The 8,091-nt window shown below is 36.2% G+C and overlaps 1 pseudogene; it reads left to right on the forward strand.

Annotated features, from left to right (window-relative positions):
* The first annotated feature begins 5,760 nt into the window (after positions 1-5,760).
* On the forward strand, positions 5,761-6,267 carry LOC102528969 (ADP-ribosylation factor-like protein 5A pseudogene; annotated as a pseudogene).
* Positions 6,268-8,091: the final 1,824 nt, after the last annotated feature.

Below are 8,091 nucleotides of genomic sequence, written 5' to 3' on the forward strand. Positions count from 1 at the left end.
CACTACAAGGTACTGAATATAGTTCCGTGTGCTATACAGTAGGACCTTGTTGTACACGGTACAATTCTGTAGGTAGTTGTTTGTATCTGCCCATCCCAAACTGCCAATTTATTCCTCCTCCTTCCCCTCCCCCGGGATTTTGTATCTTTAGTAAGAGAAAACTTCACACACACAAAAAGAGAAACATGAGTGAGAATGGGATTTTATATCTTAATTCTATCTGCTTCTTTACCCCTAGGCCAGGTAGATCTCATTCAATATCTCTAAAAAATTAAGGTTCTTTCTATCTCATCATCTAGTCAATCTGAATTTGTAGTAGATTGCAGAGATCAGGTTATATTCAGCACCCTATTTTTAGGGCCTCCATTAGCCCCTATTTCACTACTGAAAAAAGGACTACTTCTGTGGCAAATTTATGCCCTTAGGTTCCAGGATTGGCAAGAGGATCATGGGCTGGATTTTAACCCCTTTTCTCCTCGGTTGGGTGTAACTTTGCCTAGCAACTGTGTGTAACTTGTACAGAAGCTTGCACCAGGCAGGCAGTGGATACACGTGCACAGACGGAATGAAAGGAACACCTAGATTTAACTAAATTGCAGGCCATGCCTACACAATTCAGAATAACATCCCCTGTCCTTTGGTCTTTAAATCCAGAGGTCTCTCATGGTGAAAGAGAACGAGTCAGATGTGCTTTGATTTGAACACCCACTGATACCTAATAGCTGTGCTACCTCTGTTACTTGGCAGCTTTTGAACCTTGGATAAGTTCCTCCATGAAAGCGTCCTCATTTGTAAAGCAGGGTTGCTATTTACTTAGCCTGCTGTGAAGGTTAAAGAAAATTATGTACACCAAGCACCTAAGAGGATTTGGCATTGTAGAAGAGCATTACGTGCTACTTTCACTGGCTCTCCCCTCCAGCCTACTTTGTCCACTTACTTGGATAGCTGTTTTCCTCTGGGAAGTATAGAGCCTAAAACTCCATTAAATTCTGTTCTCCTCTGTCAGGTATTAATTATCATTATAATAGTTAAGATTCATTAAGTGCTTACTGCATCTAGGTACTATTCCAAACCCTTCCACATATTATCTCATTTAATGCTCATCACAGCTTTATGATATGGTCACCAGTTTACATTTGATGAAGCAAGTGTAAGGGAGGATATGTCCCTAAACCCAAGTTACACAAATTAACTATTGGTGGAGTGGGATTAGAACTTCTGCTCTTTTACTCTAGAGTCCTCATTCTTAACTACTCAAATTACACATCTCCCAGGGAGTCTCTCATTCGTTACAAGTTAGTGTTTGTCCTTGTTAACATTTACATCTGTCATCTGAAATTTTTGTTCTGTGATCAAAGAAAACATAACACTCCATACAAAGAATGCAGTCCCAGAGTTGAACGTGGGTTCTTAGTGCTAGTGTTCTGGCGTGGTTGAGACAGTACATTCTGGATTCCAAGTGCCTGAGTTTGAATATTCTTGCTGTGTGACTTTGGGCACGTAGGTTCACCTCTACTGCCTTCCACGCCTGTTTCTTCATGTGTTAAATGGGAGTAAAAAAAAAAAAAAAACTTAATTTGCTTTTTTGGGGTGACGATTAAATACTGTAATACATGTAAAAAGAAAAGCCCTTTGAAGAGTGCCTGACATACGTTAATAACCCAGCAGAGTTTACATATTTGCATATTTTCATTTATGACCTAGCTACCCTATTTCAGGTTATAGTATGCACCCTTAAGGGGATCTATATAAGGACATTTATATAAAGGATATTTATATATATAAATTATATATATACATAAGAAAATTAAATTGAACAAAACTAAAAACTGGAGGTGATTACATTTTACTAAATTACCCTTTATTTTCAGAAGAATATAACACCTCTGAATATTTTTAAATAGAGCTTATTACTCTCATACGTGTAAAATGGAATGCTTTATAAAACCTAGACATAACTTTTCAGAAAAAAATATTTATTGCTACATAGCCAAATTCCCCCCAAACTTAGTGTTTTAAAAGAGCAAACATTTATTATCTGCCAGGTTCTGTGGGTCAGGAGTCTGGAGGAGACTCTGCTGGAAGATCTCTAACAGAGCTTAAAACAGGGAGGTCTTGCCTTCAAGCTCACCCGCGGCGTTTGGCAGACTTTAATAAAACATTCACTTCCCAGCTCACTGGCTCAGTGTTGAGCTGGCCGAAGTTTCTCTCTGGCTATGGTTAGTGATACCGGTTCCTGACTACCTGGGCAAAGAATTACTCAGAATATGATGGTTGGCTTCCTCCAGAGCAATGGCCAAGAGAGAGAATATGAATGGGACAGGGTGAGAGATGGCAAGTAAAATGGAAGCCAGAGTCTTTTGGTTAACTAAGCTTGAGAGGTGACTTTTTTTTTTTTCCATGAACTGATACTTAAAAAAAATTATTTTAATTGAAATATAGTCAGTTTATTATGCTGTGGACCAGAAATTGACACATTGTAGTTAAGTCATACATATACATGTATTTGTTTTCATAGTCTTTTTCATTATAGGTTACTACAAGATATTGAATATACTTCCCTGTGCTCTACAGAAGAAATTTGTTTTCTTTAATCTATTCTATATATAGTAGTTAGTATTTGCAAATCTCAAATCCCTAATTGATCCCTTCCCACCCCCATAGGTTTGCTTTCTATGTCTCTGAGTCTGTGTGTGTTTTGTAGATAAGTTCATTAGTGTCTTTTTTATTTTTTTATTTTCAAATTCCACATATGAGTGATATCATATGGTATTTTTCTTTCTCTTTCTGGCTTACTTCACTTAGAATTATGATCTCCAGATCCATCCACATTACTACAAATGGCATTATTTTGTTTTTTGATGGCTGAGTAGTAGTCCACTATGTATATAAATTTATAATGGAATTTTATATACATAAAAATGGAATTATAATTTTATGTATGTGTATCTTTATCCAGTCATCTGTTGATGGACATTTAGGTTGTTTCCATGTCTTGGCTATTGTATATAGTGCTTCTATGAACAATGGGGTGCATGTGTCTTTTTGAATTTGAGTTCCCTCCAAATATATGCCCAGGAGAAGTGACTTTGTATTACATCACTTATGCCATATGTGGTTTGAAGCAAGTCACTAGTTCTATTCCACATTCGAGGAGGAGTTACACTAGGGCATTAATCTCAGAAGGTGGGGACCTTTGGGGCCATTTTAGGGACGGATTGCTTATCTTAACTGAAATGGAGTAAAGCAAGAGATACCCATTCATCCATTTTGCCAAACCCAAATTATTAGCTATGGATCAGTTTTGGAAACGTGAATGATTTAGAAGCCTCTTAGAGGATTTTTCTTCTCCCTGCTTAAGTGTAATTTGCACAACTATGCCTTCTTTAAAGTCATTCTGCTTTCAATATGTAGTATAACTACCCTGGATACCCACCTTTTCCTCCTCTTCTATCAGGTTTCCACCTATGCTTCCCACTGAAAATGTTCAGGAAAAAGACAGACTGCATTAAATCAAGAGCGTAGTTACTTCCATTGCCCCAGATGTGATGCATATGGTTGGGGAACTGAGTCCTTTCTTTGAGCTGGATTTAATTAAAAGACCATGAAATCAGAATTAAGATGGGGTTACGTTTTAACAGTACTATGAGACTGTAGGTTAGAACAAGAGAAATCACAACCAGAAATGACTTTCTGGATGTCAGCTGAGTAGCCCCCAGGATTCTTGAAGCTCTTCTAGGATGCTATTTCTTGGCCTGATTATATGCATTGAAAAAATGGTCAAAACGTGTCAGAAACATTTATACTTGCTCTCCGTTTTGCACACTAACAGTGGTAAAGTTGGAAGCTGGCAGAGTTTGAACATTAATATACAGTTCTGTGAGTTTCAGGAGCTATATATGAGTTTTCCTCACCTTTGTACATGACTCTGTGGCAAATAATTGCCAGTCCATCATGGAAAGGGGAAGATTTACTGGCCTTATAATTTGTTGTATCGTCTACGTTTCTGTTCCAGTGTTCAAAAAGAGCTCTTGTCACTGGTATCTGGTCTGGGAATGTCAAGAACATTCTGGGCCCTGTTATATATGTATTTAACTAACCTGGCTTTGTGTCTTTTTTTAAATTCTTATTTTTTATTGAAGTATAGTCAATTTACAATGTTAGTTTCAGGTGTATAGCAAAGTGGTTCAGCTATACATATGCATACACATATGTATATTTTCAGATTCTTTTCCATTATAGCTCATTACAAGAAACTGAATATACCTATACAGTAGGTCCTTGTTGCTGATCTATTTTATACAGTGGTGTGTATCTATTAATCCCAAACTCCTAATCTATCCCTCCCCGCTTACCCCACCCCGCCCCTCACCCCCAGTAACCAGTTAGTTTTCTCTGTCCATGAGTCTATTTCTGGTTTGTAAATGAAATTTGCACCTTTTTTTAGATTCCACATATAAGTGACATCATATATTTGTCCTCTGTCTGACTTACTTCACTTACTATAATGTTCTCTAGGTTCATCCATGTTGCTGCAAGTGGTATTATTTTATTCTCTTTTATGGCTGAATAGTGTTCCATTTTGTGTGTGTGTGTGTATACACTATATATATACACCCCCCCCCACATCTTCTTTATTCATCTGTCAATGGACATTTAGGTTGTTCCCATGTCTTGGCTATTGTAAATAGGGCTGCTATGAACATTGGGTGTGCATGGGTCATCAAATTAAGAGTTTGCTCGGAATTTGGCTTTGTGTCTTAATCTGGCTCTGCAGATAGAGTAACTCAGGGATGGCCTCATCCTTAGCTTATGTACCAACCCCATTAAAATTATTAACAACTGACTCAACTCCTTTGATTCTGGAAGTGGCAAAAATATAATGCTGAGGTTAGTATTTTCTTTAAACAAATATAGGCCCATTTTGTAGTCCACCCCCTTTTCAGAAGTCCTCACTTTAGCATATGTATATGCTTTCAGGATGGTTCTATGCATTCACAAACAGCTATGTCTAACCAACTGTCTAACCAACCCATTGGGTCTCATGTATCTTATTTATGTGGCCACCTGGCATCATAATATGCATTTTGTATTATAAATTATTTTATTTGCTTAGTAATATCTGAAGTAACTTTTTATGGCAGTGTATATAGCTATTATGTTATAACCCACTTTACTAGCTGTGTGGCATTCTATTTAATAGCTGTATAGTGTAACTGAACTGTGCTTAATCTAACACATCTGATACTGATGAACACTTATATTGTCACCAACTTTTCCTTACTAAACAATGCTACTGAAAATTCTATCTGTATCTTTGCCTGCTTATGAAGTTTTAGTATGACAAATTCCTTTGGAGTCAAATGATACATGTGTTATAAATTTTTATAGGGATTGTCAAATTGTCAGTGAGCTACAAGAGGACAAAAGATAATGATATCAAGAAAACAATGAATGAATGAAGCAAGAATTTTAACAATGAGATAGAAATCAAAAAAGAACCAAACAAATTATGGGCCTGAAGAATACAATAGAAATTAAAAATTAAATAGAAGGCTTCAGCAGCAGACTTAATGAATTTTAAGACAAGTCACTTGAGCTAGAGGAGGATGGTGGTCCATGAGGCTCATTGCAGACAACATGGTGGCCATGTTGGCAATCCAGAAGAGTGCCCCAGCACATCTTTCTCCTCCCCTTCAGCCTGAAATGGGGGTGTCCAGGTCACCCAGTTGGCTGCAGAGAGGGGTCAGCTGCCCAAGAATGGGAATTCTCTTCAACAGGATATAGAGACTGTCACCAGGAGCACAAAGTTATTGGGGCAGATGATGCAGGGAAAACGGTACCGTCTTTTACCAATTTTCTGTTACTGAAATTGTACATACATCCCCTACCCCCTACAATAGGGAGTAATGTAGAAGAGATAGTGATTAATAATACATGTTTCCTAATGTGGGATACTGGTGGTCAAGCATCCTTTCATTCTTCTGGGAACATTTACTATTCTAACACAGAGTTGCTAATAGTTGTTGTGGACAGTACAGACCAAGAATTTCTGTAATTAGAGAACCCTGTAATGTGTTAGCACATGGAAAGCTGGAGTGCTAATTTTTGCTAATAAGATGTATGACTGTAGAAGAAATCTGCCAGTTTGGGGAATTAACTTTTATTAGAGATCACCAGTGACATAAGCAGGCATGTTGCACTCTTACTGGCGAGAGACTATGCTAAGGACCTGACTGGGTGATTTCACAATTGAAGATCAGATGATCTCTACTGACCTCTTCTCATAGACTGTGTAAATGAAGTGTTTGACTTTACCTGAAAGATGTAAAAATTAATGGTTTAGATATAGATATAATAAAGACCACCTATTTGAAAATAAACATGAACTCTCACCTTCCAATCTGCTTTCTCATCAGCTCCTTCCAAAGCAAGGTCCTAAAGCTGATTGATCTTTTTCTCATCATCAGTCCTCTCACGACATTATGTTATCAGTATAACCCTCCCTAGTTCAATGTTGCCCTCATCCATCGGCACAGATATTCAGTTTCTGATATTTTAAAATGATATTCCTTAGAAAAAGTATATTGTGTAAGGTTGTGTATGTAGTGTGTATATACCTCAAGTTCAAGTTAATGGCTTTGATTTATGTTCTAAAGAAAAGCAAATTATACAAGTTAACACTATTCTTAGTGATAACCATAATTAGATGAGTATGGGTATTGGTTTTAAGTGCCATTTTGTACTTTTCCCCTCTGAGCTTCTATTAAAATAATAAAGAAAAAAAATCTTGACATTGTATACCTATTGCTTTGTTGATTAAATCATATGCAAATATGTAATCCGCCTACTTGGACTATCTATCAAGTTCTTAGCTTAGTATTACTAATGGGCAGAACTGCACTTTGAGCAATTATCAAACTGTTACCTTTATTGGACTTTATGCCATCTAAATTACTAAATAGGCTGACTGACTAATGGATTAAGTTTATCGTTAATTGTATTAAAATTATCATTTTTTTAGCATTAATTAAAAGCTATTGTGTGAAACATGTCTACCCAGAGAAGTATTACCCTATAAATACCATCCAATAATTTAGCTAGAGTCTTCTTAGGTATTAAATTACATGTCAACCATTTAAAGTGACTTTGAGATTTAAAGTAAAACATTTGCTAAGCAACAAAGATACTTTAATTTGAAAACTTCTTATTTCCTAGGAGTTGGAAGAGTTTGGCAGTTATAAAATACAATTTTTAATGCTTTTAAGAATTTGGCTTAAAAGCTGATCAACATGATGTATCATTTTTACTTAGAAGTAATGTGTCCCAAAATACCTTTCATGTTTGCTTAGGGTATTTTCTGTCAAAGTTGAAGGTGTTTCTATTGTAACTGTAAACAAGCATCCTAAATGTGTTAAACAGAGTACCCAAGAATATGTTTTATCTCTCATTCCCCGAAAACCTGAAAGTTAATCCAAACTGGCATGTTGTAGAATATTGAGGAAAAAAACTACTTTAAATACCAGTCTTTTTAGATTTCATGAAGACATTGACAGACCTTTGAAAGTTCCTTTCTATGAAATACAAACTACCAATATCTAAATCCAAGGCAACCATGGGAGATCAATGTTTAACACTGAATGTTTTGTGTTTTATACTTATGATTGTCAAAATGCAAGTATAACAATTTAATATTTGTCAGCACTTTTACAGAAGTAAATCTTAAATTACTAAGCTTTAAAGAGAAGTCATTTGAAATTATACAGTCAGTCAGAAGAACAAAAAGGAAAAATCATGAAAAAGAGAAAAAGTACTGACAAGATTTATGGGACACTATCAAAAGAAAGAAAAAAAAAAAACATGAATTATGGTAGTCCCAGCAGAGGAGAGAGAAAAAGACAGAAAACTTATTTAAAGAAATAATGACTAAAAACTTCCCAAGACTTGGGAGGGAAATGGACATCAAGTAACATGAAGCTCTAAGAATTACAAAGAGGGTCAGTCCAGAGAAGAGTACACTCAGATGCAATGTGATAAAATTGTCAAAATTCAAGGACTAACAATTACTAAAGCAGCAAAGTAAAATGGGCT

Source organism: Vicugna pacos, chromosome X, assembly GCF_048564905.1.
Source record: "Vicugna pacos chromosome X, VicPac4, whole genome shotgun sequence".
Taxonomy (NCBI): domain Eukaryota; kingdom Metazoa; phylum Chordata; class Mammalia; order Artiodactyla; family Camelidae; genus Vicugna; species Vicugna pacos.